We start from the raw sequence: 8,445 nt of genomic DNA, 5'->3' as shown, positions 1-8,445 counted from the left end.
GACTGTCCTGTGGAGGTCATGTTCTGCTTGTAAACTGTCCTTATACTCTTATATTTCCCTCTGATGGGATTCTGTCTTGCACTGTGTGAGGTCCAGGTAGCATCATGTGCCTGGATATGCTTGTCAGCAGAGCTTAGCTTGGTGGTACGTGGATCTGAGAAGCCAGCAACCCCACCACCCTGAGTAGGTAAAAGCCCTAAAGTAGCAGGAAYGACTGCTGCACACAACTAAAAGTTTGACAGCATATTGTATCTGTCGGTTTGCACTGCGAGTGCCGGCTGCCAGTACGCAGCAGCAGAAGCTCTGACTCACTGTTGTTTCTGTCGCTGGCAATCGCAGTATTTGCAGTCACCGTTGGGCTAATTGTTCTGCGAAGTGCCACTTGCTGCACGCGTCTGATGTGTGTTGATTGTGGCTCTGTAACAGAGCAGTTTAAAACCTTCTGCTGCTTGTCTGCACAAAAGCGATACTTCTTTTTACCGTTTTAATACTTGAGAAATTAACAGCTATCTCAGCTGGGGCTGTGCATGATCTAAGGCCTCTTCTCTCATGTAGCTCCCTGTTACTCCCTTGGGGCAAGCTGTGGAAGCACTGGTTTGCTTGTGTGAGTAAGCATGGCAAGGTGTGTCTTCAGATTGTATGGATGATGGTTTGAATTTCTAAGAGTTCAGACTGAATGCATGGTTTTCTAGGCTCTGAAGGTGCAAAGCGGAGGGCAGAAAAAAAACCCTAATGTGGTTTTGGAGGTGTATGTGCAGAGCAGAAGCATCAGTCCCTTGGCTGGATCACCCAAACAGACTGATATCTATTCAAAGCACCACAATTCCTGCTAGTGCTCTGAGGTGAAACCATACTTGWATGGCTCAGCCTTAAGAGGATAGCAAGGCTACTACTGGCCACCACTTAGTTTACAGGCTCGGTCTCGCAAACATGTCTATATGATGTGAGGGTGTGAAAGCTGCAGCATCGTAAGTTTGCTTTTTCCTTGAGTTGAAGGCTTATGATTTGCTGTAAGTCTCATGTAGGATATTAAAGGTTGGAGAGGAGTTCCCACTGCTTTCCCTTTACCTCGTGTTCCTCCTAGACCTGCATAAACCCCRACCACCAGGCCTGTTCTGCACTGCCCAGGTGCGTTGCTTAGACATGAGTCAGGGGACCTAGGACTGGGGCAATGCCCATGCTGATGTATTACTGTCTGCTTTTGCTGAAAGTTACTGCCTGGCTCTGTTGCTTGTTTTTCTTCCTGATTTTGAACAAAYAGAAGTAAGTTTATATACAACATAAGATAACCAGTATTGCCAGTTCTCCTTGTATCTGTAGATTGACCAGAAATGGTCAATAARGTTTTCTTAATGGCAAATGCAAGCTCCTGTATATTACCAGAGTTGGATTTTTATCTGTACTGTGTGGATCTGCAAGATGAGTGAGGGTTTTTTTGTGAAACTGTTTCACTCCATACTTGCCTTTCCCACCCACAGACCTACTCTCTGGTATAAATGGTCTTTGGATAGATTTGTATCAAATCTGAAAAGCTAATTTCCTCTTTGGGTCATTCTCTCTCTCTCCCCCCCCCTTCCTTCCCCTGTTTTATTTTTTTCTAACCTGAGCAAGAGCAATTTTATGTTCATTATAAAGTCTTGAAAACTCAGTGTCAAGCCTCTGGAGAAGAACATTTTAACCGTGGTTTTTCAAGGATTTCAAAGCAGTAGTTTCAAGGCATATTTAAAAGGAGCATTCCTTTCTTGCTGAGAAAAGGAAGCAATGTCTGTTTTCCTACCAGATTGTTAACTCTGCTTTGCTAGGTTGAGTCTGTTGGCATCTTTGTCTCATTTTGTTATTTCAGATGCTTCTCTTTCAGACTTCTTAAATACTGGCCAGTGTTTTCTAACTCAAAATTTGTTTTCAAGTCCTTAGTCATCCTTAGAAATGAAGTGTTGGAAATTAATTGCTAGTGATGGTCCCTGCAGTCAGTACTACACTGAAACCAGCTGCCTGCTTGCTCGTGTGTCGTCTTCGCTTGCTGTAATCCCTRGGCCTTGTGGGCACTGAGCGAGGGAACAAGATACCCTTTGCTCTACCAGAGGTTTGAAACAGAAGTCTTGTGTTGGTGACATTTAGCAGCCTTCAGCATGAATTAAGAGGTGACTTTCACTAAAGGCTGAGTCAAGTCTCTTGCAGTGATGACCCTGGCCTCATGCTCTGTACGTGCYGATGGCTTGAGCAGATCCCCCAAAGCCCTGCGGCTAGTGCCAGGTGTGAGGCTGCGAACTTTTCACACTGCTGAGCACCTTGCTCACGTGCTTACACCCGTAAGTGTTCACTGCTCAAGGTGAGGAAGGGTGTTTCCTGCAGATGTGTCTAGGGGGATGCAGAGGAGCATTTAACCTCTCTCCAGCCTAGYTGAGTGTGGCCCCAGGTTGGTTTCTGCTTCTGGTAGGGATGAAATCTTCTCATTGAGGTACTCTGTAGGATTAACAAGAAATGGCCAAGCAGTTGTGGAACAGAAGGGGATTTAGACCACGGATCTGGTGTCTGTGGAAGTTTTACAAGTCTGTTCACCTAAACAGGAGGATAGATGGAACGTGTGATTTTCTATTTTTTTATTTTTATTTATTTATTTATTTTTAAATACTGGCAAAGAGCACACCAGGAGGCTTAGCAGTTGTATGAAGAGAAAAAAAATTATGGGAGAAAATGGATCCAGTGGATGACAGCACAGTACACCTCTGGGAGATGCCCTGAAGTGGTTTATAACAACATCTCTAATTCTTTGAGAGCAAAGAAAGGCTTTCTGGCACTAACATGTCATAGTATGACTTTATCCTTAAATCCCAATAACTTAATATTTAGCTGTGCTGTAGGTTGCCAGGTGAGAATGGCAACCTGCAACGTGGAAGGCTTGATGTTTTAAGTTTAGTTATGGTTTGCTTTTCAAATGTAATGAATATTCTTTTGATAAATTGATAGCTAGTACCATCTTCAAGTTTTTTAAAATAAAATAAAGTGGGTGTTCTGCAGAATGACATCTTATGCATGTAAACCGTTTCCTTGGATGGCTTTACCCTTTGTATCTCATGGCTAGTGAAGCACTGCCTTTGTTTTGAAGGATGAAGATTTTTTTTCCTTATAAATTATTTCTGCYTGTGTTATTCTATTGAATCTTCCTTTACAAATACGAATCAACCTATTGACTTACTGTGCKGTCTTTAGGAAGTGAGACTCCTCCCATGAACAACAGCTGATAAATCTGTCAGGCAGAGAAGTGGGACTTTGTATTTTAAAGAGGTTTGTTGTAGTCCAARGGAAGACTACTATCCTGAAGTCTGTAATCCATTTAAGCACTAAGCTCAACACAGACTAGTATGTAGCTCTTCGGTAGAGACTTTGGTGCTTACTCTGCATGAGATGTGCATGTGCTTTGTTAGCCTGTATTTTGCCCCCTGCTCACGTGGGTTTGAGGACTGTCCATGTGGTTAGTGTAGGCACCTGGTTCAGGGCTCATAGACTTCCACTGCAAACCTTCTTTCTCTGCTCCTAGCTATCCCTGTGCTCTCTTGCCCAAACTAGGGAAAAAATCACCAGGGGCGTGATGAACCTGCTTAGCGAACATCCATTAATTGTTGCACAAAACTTACAGGCTGAGTCTTCTTTCAGCCTCATACTAATGAAGAAATTCTGTTTCTATACAAAACCTGCATGCACTGAGCAAGAGAGAYGTTCCCTTACAGAAATACTGAAAGCAGTGAGCAAATTTTCTTGAAMGGATTTATTTCTATAATTTCTACAAAGGGATTTAATACCTAACACATTCTTAATACGTTGTTTAGAGGGGGATTTTGTTCATCTCTTTATTTTCTCTCTATTGTTGCTTTGCCTCAGTAGCTTTCCAATGTTATTGTCTTCATGAGTGAATATATATATATATTTTTCTTAGTGATGTGGGAAACAAGAGCTGGTGTTGTATTCCCCGCTCTCCGTCCTGTTCCCCACAGAGGAAAACTCTAGTTCCACTAACTTCTCCTGTTAAGCGTTTCCAGCTGAGACACAGACCAGGCCTGTATCATTTGTGTTGGGTAGCCTCGGATGTCCTTTTCCTCCGAGGTACTTTTTGTAAACTGTGACCATGACTGYGTTGTAGGTATTGATTTGAGACATGCCACGTACTTTGTCTGTCAAAGCCAGGAAACGTGTCTTAGCCTAATTATGGTGTTTGTGAGGAACAAACTAATCAACTGGGTTTTAGTTCATTATTTCCAAAGATAGACTTAAATAGATGTGTGTGCGTAATGTGGTGGCTCTGTTGTGTGGTCGGGGGAGTCCACACAGGAACCTGGTGGAGAGGAAGTGGCATGTAGATGTTACGGTTCTTGCTGCTGGTTTGTTTCCGGGACTGACCAAAGGAAGTGGGTGAAGGATATTTGCAGGTTTTCTCCACTTTACTGAACCAGGCATATTTTGACCAGGGTTTTGTGGAGAGGATTATACTGTGGCACTTGCAGCTGGCTCTTCTACACAGACACATTCCAGTAGTTMACACACTGTTGACACAAATATTGCCTAAGGCTTATTTTTGATCATAGAGGTGGGTTGCTTTCTGGAGGTTTGTTTTCCTTCTCTTTAGAAACTTGCTCCTAAAATTTCAGATTATTCTATGTTGAAAAGCCATTACCTGTCTCTCTGGTGCTTTATTTTACATTTGGTGCCTTAAAATGAATAGCACTAGTCAATGGTTAAGATATTATTTGCTGTGTGTTAGAGTGGCAGGGTAAGAATAATGGTTAGCCATGTGTATCATAATTCTTTGTGCAAATCTCCTACTCTGGAGTTTAGTCATTGTGTCCTCTGCTACCGCACMACCTCCTCTTCCTCCCCATACTACTTCAGCAGTGAGCGGGAGGTCTTGCTTGGATGACCCTTTCCCCAGCACAAAGGGATAAGTAAAATTCGTCAAAAATGTTGTCAGCATCTATCTGGCAACTTGCTCGTGGAGAAGGCAGCTGGATCCAGTTGGCTCAAGTCGGAGCTTTCTGAATTTCCAAGGCTGAGTGCATGTTTTCTGACTGTGCTCTGCTGAGAGCTTGCAGCACGGGAATATGCGAAGTCAGAGATGGTAGTGAAAAATTCAGCCATAAAAATACTAAATTAAATAATCTCCAGAAAATAAAGCCTGATACACTTCTGGGGGATGTAACAGATAGAAAATGCTTGATTTGTTGGGATTTGTCCTTCAGTGTGCTTTTTAATGAAATCATCTCTTTGTTGAACTGATGCAATTTATGTATCTTTACGTTCACTGCCAATTTCTCAAATTTCTTTTGAGGCTTTSTGATTTTTGCTGGAAATGTTGACCTGAGTGAGTCACCTCAGCAGAAAAACCCTGACCACCTTCTGAGCTGGGGGTTCTGTATTTACAGTGGAGCTTTTAAATGCAAGAATGCTATGTGTAGGTGCAAGTTCAAACTTGCTCTTTCGTTGTGGATACATTTAGTCCCAGGATGGGTAAGGGATATTTGCACAGGAGCCCTGCAGCCCAAACTTTATCTTGTCGTGTTTAACGGGTGCTTTTTCACTGGGTCGTGCTATTCGAGTTGGCCCAGGGCTCCCTCTCTGATAGGGCAAAGTCCTGAGGTCTGCTGTGTAATATACACCCGAGGTCAAAAATGGTCTTTGAGAAAATGGAACAACACAACAATTGTGCGTGTGTCACCTGAGAAATGGTGAATTCAGTCTCTTCAGGAACAGGAGTTGTTCTTGTATAGGAACTTCCAGTATTTGAGAACAAAATCCAGTTTGAAATGAGAAGCTGAAATACCAAGATTTCTTGCAGTCTGGAAATTAAAAAAAAAAAAAAAAAAATCATGTCAGGTCAGTTCTACCACATCTTTTTATTATGACAATACCGGAACAGTTACGTGAATAAAGCAGCATAAGTTGAAATTCTGATTTTAACTTCTATTTTGAATTTGTCGTGTTAGTTGTGGTGTTTATTTTTTATGTTTAAATATTAATTTTTGAGTCTATACTGAAATACACTAGAATGAAACATTTCCCATTTTGAAGTGTAAATGTTCTGATATTCTTGCACATAAAAAGGAAGAAATAAAAATCACTAGCTTTGAATTTATATTCAACTCTTAACCTATGTCTCACAGAAAGCCATATTTTCACACGCTTCCTTTATAAATAGAATGTGAGGGCTGTAGAAAGCTTCGTTGTAAACCAGTGTTCTTGAATACAGCTGAGATGGCTTGCTTGACCTTGAGGTTATTTTGGTTTCAGATGTGTAGAAACATTTCTCTCTTTTTCACTGTTGGGAACTGTCTCTTAAGTAACTCTGGTCTGCACCACTTGCAGCCAGTCTGCACAGTGCACGATGTGCAGGTACCACCATGGAGCAAAGCAGCACCCATATCTGTCACCTGGGCTCTGAGCGATTATGGAGAGATGTCACCAGCCCTGACTTGCTGTGCAGTAAATAACTGCTACAGTTGAGGTGGGATGCTCAAGCTGTGGACAATTTTTAAGAAATCAGTGATTTTACTTCCTGGTTCCTTTATTTATCTAAGCACTGGTGGAGTTAAATGGAGCAGTTGATACTCAAGTGGAAATTGCGCTTTTTCCCACATAGATAATTCTATTTCCCTTTCTTGTTGATTACTTCACCAAGTTTGTTCCTCTGGCTCATCTTGGTCTTTCAAGGACTTGGTGTTACAGCTTTCTTCCCTCCTTAATAAATCTGCCTGTGGTTTTGAACAATGGGAGAGATGTGGAAGCCAAGACAGCTGGGACCATTAGAGCAATCACCTGTCGTATTTTATCACTGGTAATTTTTCTCTAGCCTAGCTGCTTATTGATGTTTTCCCCTTTCTTGTTTCCAAGGTACAAATGTAACAAGTGAGTCGGGAAGTTTTCAGAGGTGGTGGCTGTATTGAGCACAAACTTTAGGCCAAGTGAGGCRTCTTTAGTTTTGGGCAGACTCAACCTCATTTCTTGAATGCAAGAGTTAGTAATCACTATACATGAAGATTTTCTGTTATTTCTCTTCAGAAGATACATCACTAAGCCACAGCTGCGTTGTGCCATGTCTGGTGATACGTATGGCTAACTCAACCAAAACTAGCATTCTTTTTTCATACCTGCTGTTTTAGGATGCTGAAGACCAGACATGTCACCAGTGAACTGGCTGTCTGCTGTACCATGGTGAGTTCCTTTRGGACTGTATTTAATAGCATCAATAAATAATAATAATAATAAATCCCATATCTTCTTCTGAAGACAAATCAATGTCGAGTCAGATTTTTTATAAAGCACCTTGTATGTCTCAGCTGCATCTGTAGCCCACATCCTTTCCTATTCTTTGTCCTCACCTTAAAAGGCAGTTGATATTTGAATCCCCAGTTCTGCTGTATTGTTTGCTTTAATGTTTCATCTGGCAAAGTGGAAGGGTAGCAYGTTATTGGGTAGCATCCAATTTGTACCACTGCTCACCTTGATGGCATTGAGGGACTGTTCAGCATGATGCAAAGTCTAGTGGATAGGATGCAAAACAGATAAATGATGGCATAATGTAATCCAGTGCARTGGATACTGTAATTCAACCATATCCTTTTATGTTGATTTTTATTAGTACCCTAAGCAGGAAACATCCAGTAAATCTTTGTCCAGAGAACCTGTTCATCAAAGGCTAGGATCCATAAATTAGCAAACTAGCTGTGGCAATKTTTTAGGAATGGCAGGATTTGGGGCATGCACATGAAGTTGAGGCTGATGAAAACAAATCTCAGGATGRTTCCCAGAGAGCCAGGGAGGCTTTTCTCGTACTGTGATTACTGCCAGGTGATGGTCTGTCTACCTCAGCATTTATACCTGTTGAATCTTGTCATCTCATTCTTTACTCTGAGATGCTTAAAAATCTGAGCTCCATAACTCAACTGTCGTATTTTATTATGGAAGAATGTTTTGATAAATGCAGTAGTTCAAAGGATGTGTTGTCTCGTGTGGTTCTGACCCCAGGGAGGTAGAACACACGAGTTTGGCCCCATAATCCATAAAACACGTGCATTTCAGGACAATTATATTTCTGTTCCAGGCACAAGGGAAAGCAGTAATTTCCCAGCTATTTGAATGCTTGTTTGGACCATTCCCCACCTTCATTATAACTACACTTGCAGGCTGCCTCTAATAAAAAGCAGCTGCTTGCCAGCACTTGGCATGAAATCTTTTCAGACAACCTGTTTCATAAGTAAGTTTGTGTTTGGTACAGTTGAATGAGAAAGTTTTTCTTTGTGGTTTTCTTCATCTCCATGTTCTTTTTGTCTTTAGTCAGAGGAGCCTTGAGTCATGTTCCTACTTGGTTATTCTGTTTCCAGCTCAAATGGAGTAGATTACTCCTTGGCATTGGGTATTTACTAAATAAGTTTCAAGTAATTCCACCCTAGGAACCAA

The sequence above is a fragment of the Rhea americana genome, unplaced genomic scaffold (genome assembly GCF_003343005.1).
Source record: "Rhea americana isolate MKP2758 unplaced genomic scaffold, rheAme1 scaffold_10, whole genome shotgun sequence".
NCBI classification, from domain to species: Eukaryota; Metazoa; Chordata; class Aves; order Rheiformes; family Rheidae; genus Rhea; species Rhea americana.
The sequence above is the reverse complement of the archived record's forward strand: the minus strand, read 5'-3'. Positions refer to the sequence as shown.